The sequence below is a fragment of the Euphorbia lathyris genome, chromosome 1 (assembly GCF_963576675.1).
Source record: "Euphorbia lathyris chromosome 1, ddEupLath1.1, whole genome shotgun sequence".
In the NCBI taxonomy this organism is placed as follows: domain Eukaryota; kingdom Viridiplantae; phylum Streptophyta; class Magnoliopsida; order Malpighiales; family Euphorbiaceae; genus Euphorbia; species Euphorbia lathyris.
This window is the reverse complement of record NC_088910.1, coordinates 123,196,812-123,202,811: the sequence shown is the minus strand read 5'-3', so window position 1 is coordinate 123,202,811 and position 6,000 is coordinate 123,196,812. Positions and strand designations below refer to the sequence as shown.

The 6,000-nt window shown below is 38.2% G+C and overlaps 1 long non-coding RNA gene across 1 annotated transcript; it reads right to left on the bottom strand.

The window, feature by feature from the left end:
- Positions 1-332: 332 nt before the first annotated feature.
- On the bottom strand, positions 333-2,268 carry LOC136214664 (uncharacterized). The gene is made up of 3 exons (XR_010681747.1): positions 2,141-2,268; positions 1,218-1,279; positions 333-613 (listed from the first exon to the last, which is right to left on the bottom strand). It is a non-coding gene; the product is annotated as an uncharacterized lncRNA (long non-coding RNA).
- Between the last annotated feature and the right edge of the window lie 3,732 nt (positions 2,269-6,000).

The following is a 6,000-nucleotide window of genomic DNA, read 5'->3' as shown; positions in this document are numbered from 1 at the left end:
CTACATAGAGGATTTACAAAACAAAAGTAGATCACAAGACTCCAAAATGCCTAGATGAGAATGGGCTGACACTGCCGGTGCGACCTTAAGTAAGAAGAACTCCACCTAACCTATAAAATCTGTTGGCAAGGGGTGAGTTGCCTACTCAATAAACATATTACGCATATATGTATATACAAAAGTAATGTGAAGAGCACAAATCAAAATATATCATCAGTACCAAGTTAGAATTTTCAATAGAAAGATATTCACTTGTTTCACTTAGTATAGTAATACATATTTTAGAAAGGTATTGCTATACTTAGACAATATATATAAAATGGTCATTGGGCCCAATCTGTATCCCAGCTCACTAAATTCGGAATACAATCATCTATGCTACGGAGGAGTTAAACTCAACTCACGTACTCATATATCTCAAGCTCATATAAACTTTACATATTATACATAAGAGAAAGCATTTACAATTTACAATACACGTTTAAGTCATTATCCTACATAGAGGATTTACAAAACAAAAGTAGATCACAAGACTCCAAAATGCCTAGATGAGAATAAACTGACACTGCCGGTGCGACCTTAAGCAAGAAGAACTCCACCTAACCTGTAAAATCTGTTGGCAAGGGGTGAGCTGCCTACTCAATAAACATATTACGAATATATGTATATACAAAAGTAATGTAAAGAGCACAAATCAAAATATATCATCAGTACCAAGTTAGAATTTTCAATAGAAAGATATTCACTTGTTTCACTTAGTATAGTAATACTTATTTTAGAAAGGACTTGCTATACTTAGACAATATATATAAAATGGTCCTTGGGCCCAATCTGTATCCCGGCTCACTAAATTCAGAATACAATCATCTGTGCTACGGAGGAGTTAAACTCAACTCACGTACTCATATATCTCAACACATGTACTTCCGGCTCACAATATTCGGATAGCACTCTCAACTTGGACCATTTCACATATCCATCTAAGCAAGCTCATATTCATTTCTAATCCAACCATTATTCAGTTCCAGTATGTGCACAAGGCTCAACATGCCGTATTTACTCAAAACACTGCAACATACTCAATCATATCACTTTCTTATTAATCATAACGTATCACAAACACTCAAACATTATTCACATCAGATTCAACCACAACTCACACTCAACAAGTCACAAGGCACAATACATTCATACACATATATAAGCAATATGCTTACCGTCGCACTTAGTTCGATCTATTCTACACGATCAGGTGTGCGTTCAATTGCACCTTATCCTCCTAATGTCACATAACATTTATACAATTAGTCTTAACATAAACTTAATGAAAATGGAAACTAATGCATGCTATATGATTTACAAGACACTAACTCCACAAAGTTCATGTAATCTAATCCTTTTGTCTTAGATCATCACATGACCTACTTGCACACATTCTGCCATAACTCTCTCTATATAAATCCAAATTCCCTGTTTCTTGAACCTACTGAAACTAGACATATATGGCTATAATATATCCAAAATTCACATTAATATCACTTATACACAATATATGGCATGTAAAATGATTATGTCCTGTTTCCAGCCAAGAAACAGACTACCCAGATTTGCATGTACCAGAATTCACTCAACCTAGCTCACACTAAACACAATGGATTGCCAAATACTTTTACAGGCATATACTTCAAGTAGTTAAGAACACTTTTGTATAAAGAAACTTTCTCAAATTCGGAATCTAAGGTCCTCAAAATGCTACATCAACATGGCTGCCTCACATGACATTCAATTTCGAGGCAGTCATGATCCATCTAGGTTTTCTTCCTCTATATATGGAATTAAAGTCCCATATTTTACAGAGGATTTCATAACACATATAGGAACATAGTGTATTCTTTATGTATCTTCAAATTCGAACAATATCAATATGAAAAACATGCTCCAAGATGACTGAAAGCAGTACCCTATATTTCTGTTTAGGGCACTTGATACATATCTTTCATTTGGACAGCCTATAACCACTTTAAACAACACCAAAACTCAACAAACTCAATAACAACTCATCCACAACAAATTCTATGATCATACCTAGGTATTTCAGAATCTCAAACTCATAGAAAACAAGCTAAAACAGCATACTAACCTTCAACTTGTGTCTATCACCTAGTATGCTTCCTAACTTGACTTGTTTGGCTTGAAAATGGAAGAAATTGGAAGAGTTTTCTTTGGAGGGTGTTAGAGTATGAAAAATGAAAGTTTGCTGAAGCTTTGGTCGAAATTGTGGCTGGAAATGAGGAGGAATGAGTTGTATACATCCTTTTGAAATCAAAGAGGCATACTTTGTCTTACTTGAGTGACATCATGCTTTGTGAGGTGCTTACTTACTAAATTTCATTTCCAGCCCTCCATAAGTCTAATTTAATCAATTAAGGACATGTGCATTCATTCATTTAAGTCCAAACTCAATTAACCAATCGTTACATCTTAACGACACACTAATCGCCTCCTAATTGCACGGTAATCCATTATGAATATGAAACTTCTAATGACAATGAGATGAATCTAAAATGTATGTATTCAATCATGAAAACATATATGAATGTGGAAAGACTCATATGTTAGGGTTTTGGGGATGTTACAATTCAAGTATCTCGACTTACACGTTTCACATTACTGTTTGCGTGTACTGAATAATGAGATAGGGCATATGCGCGGATTGAGTATGGATGTGGTAAGTGAATGCGGATGTGTGTTGCCCATGATTCATGGCCTCCCTTGTGCATGTGAGCTTAAAAAGTATATTGACACGGACACATCGGTTAGTGTGGAGCGCATCCATCCTTTTTGGAGATCTCTTGCATTTGAAGGTTTGAGTGACATACCAGTTACTGCTCCCGTATATGCTGACGGGTCTCAGGATCACCGGTTTTTTCACTCTCTTGTGGAAAAGGTTGAAAAATTAGATCCTTCAATGGTGCGTAGCATATCGATGTACATTCATGATTAAATAAACCCGGATCAAAGTAGCTACAAAGAACCTGAGGTCAAAGACACTGTTAGTGGTAGACCAAAGGGGAATTCATCAACGAAGCGGAATCCGAGTGCATGGAAGTACAATCAGGAACCACGAGGTCGTGCACGGTCCTCTCCTTCGAGGAGTAGTCGTAGTCAAGGCTGATCCTCATCCTCATTTGTACATAACAACGAGATGTCGGGTATATTTTATTTTAGTAATATATATGTTAATGTTAAAGTAAATATATTATCGCTCACGAACTTCATATATTAATATTTTCAGCCGGATTTGATGCGGATATCGCCGGTTACCACCATTTACATCGGGTTCAAGGACTCATCGTACCATTTATTACTGGATACCATGATATTGTAGCAGATGGTAACTGTGGATTTCGTGTTTTAGCCGATGCCATCACAAATAATCAAGAGGAGTGGAAGCTGATTAGAGTGCTTATAGAGAATGAGGTGCGGGCACACCGTGATTTGTATGCGTCAGTGTTCTGGAACGGATTCGATGCTGCCCTCACGCGTATTAGATGGACATGAGCGGGGTGTGGTGAGTCCCACTGGATGGTGAGTCCGGATGACGTATATGCTGCTGCATCTGTATTGAATGCAGTAATATTCCTTTTTACTACATCACAGTTAGGATGTTGCACTATACTGTCGATGCGTTCGGACGATGGAAGAGCACCGGAGCGAGAGATTGTGATTTGTCATTGGGGAGTTATCATCACTACATACGTCTTTATTTAAGACCTGGATTTCCAGTGCCTCCCATTGCCACCCAATGGCATACATTTCGTGATCCGAGCATTCGTCACTTGGACAATATATACGCTGAAAGGAGAGCGGCTTGGACTAGATTATATTAGTTTATATGCTGTAATTAATAATATTTATTCATGAACTTATATTATTGTTACCGATTTTAGTTAAAATTGTATGGTAATTATAGGTTTTAAGTACAATTGTGTAGTTTGAGCAGGTAACAGGTATTTTACGGGTTTAATCGGATTAAAGGACTAATTTTTTTTGCCCTCCCGACACGCGGGCGTGTGGCTATCACGACCCCACCGTGTGGTCGGGCGTGATAGCCACACGCCCGCGTGACGGAAAGGCAAAAAAAATAGTTTCTCACCTCCAAAACCTATGAAAGGGTATTTTCGTCCTTTCACGGGACTGGGGGTGGGAAATTGGGACTGAATATAACAACATCCATAAATTATTGTACAAACTAAAAGATATAGCCGTCGCTGATATTTTATTATATAACTAAGGGTAGCTATGGTTGTGACCGGAATAAAATGAAATTAATTAAAAATTAATCAGTATAGTGGGTTTGGTTTTAATTTTCTCTAAATACAAAATTTGGTTAGCATCATCAATCCGGAATTATAAGGTAAAGCCACAATTATATATGTCACCCAGATGGGTTGGTGATTTGATTTCAATATCAACCACAATTTTTTAATTTTTTAATTAATTTAAAAATGTTTAAAATACTCTATTTTTCTTCTTATCCACTATATTCCCTTTTTATCCACAAAAACTAATTAAATTCCCATATTCTAAGAAAAAAGATTTACATGTCCAAAGTTTTGTTTTTTTGTTTTTTTTTTTTTTTTTTTTGAAGAAATACATGTCCAAAGTTAAACAAAAGCCTGTTATGCATGGAGGTATTCTGAAGAGACTCATGTTCAATCCAACGGGTAAATTATATCTATAGCCACTGAACTTTACTCATTTTAACATTATGACCATTGAACTTTATACTTTTAATATTGATGACTGCTCAACGTCTCAAAACGACCATTGACGGCCTCAAATAAAAAATTCGAAGAGTTAATGATATTTTAAGAAATTTTAATTCTTGAAAATTTTCGTTTTGAGTATTTAAGTGTTGTTTGGTTAGGAGATAGTGAATTTTTAGAGAAAAAAAGCTCCAAACTGATGTAGATAAAATCGATCTGGAGGTTTTAATCGTAAACCAACAAAGATTACAAACTTCTCAAGCTTAACTTGAAGGTTGAATAAACCCAAAATGAATGAATCCTTGCTCCAATGGAGGCTTCAAAATATAATATTCATCAAAAGTTAATCAACATTACAAAAGATGGAGAATATATACTCCCCTTAATTAAAAGATAAAGACTAAAAGACCACCCCTAGGGTTACCAACAACTAAGGAGCCCTAGGGGTAAAATAAGAAATACATAAGGATAGATATTAGGGTAAATAAGTTCAATGGCAACATGGTAAATAGTTCAATGGCAAAACAGTAAATAAGAGGTGGCAGATATTGTCCTTAACAATAAGAACTTGGGGAGGAAGTATTCCCCAACCCAGGTACGCCCCGCGTGGCCTCCGTCACGTCCCGCGTGGATGTGTCCCTGGACTTGGTGGTTTTTATTGGGCACTCTTACGCCCCGCGTCTTGAGACATACGCCCCGCGTACTTGACCTCCTGATCTGAACTCTCATCGGAGGCTGGTTCCACGCCCCGCGCCTCGCCATACACGCCCCGCGTGTATGACCTCTTGGGTTGTTCCCCCGACTTCGAGTCCTTCACGCCTCGCGTTCCAATGGGCACGCCCCGCGTGCTCTGTTCTTCGCCATTTTCTTCCTCCCTCTCGGTTAGCTTTCTACGGGTCCCATCCTTCAACTCCGGTTCAACCTTTAGGGACCGGATGTCCTCATCATACTCTCCTTCTTTAGAGGAGTTGGACCCCAACTCAATGATAGTACAAGGATGACTCACCCCCAAGGTTGATGCTCCGCTCTCCCCACTAGCAATGCTCGTCTCTCGGGTCGGCTCACCCACACCTAACAATCCGACGGGCTGCTCAACGCCGGTATCTCCTAGCGGCGTCGGTTCCCGGCTAGGATACGCAGTCAATGCCACTTTCTTTTCTCCCTTTGTAGGACCCGTCAACGGTATGAGAATATACTTGACCCCATCTTTGAAGACGGTGTACGTGTTGTC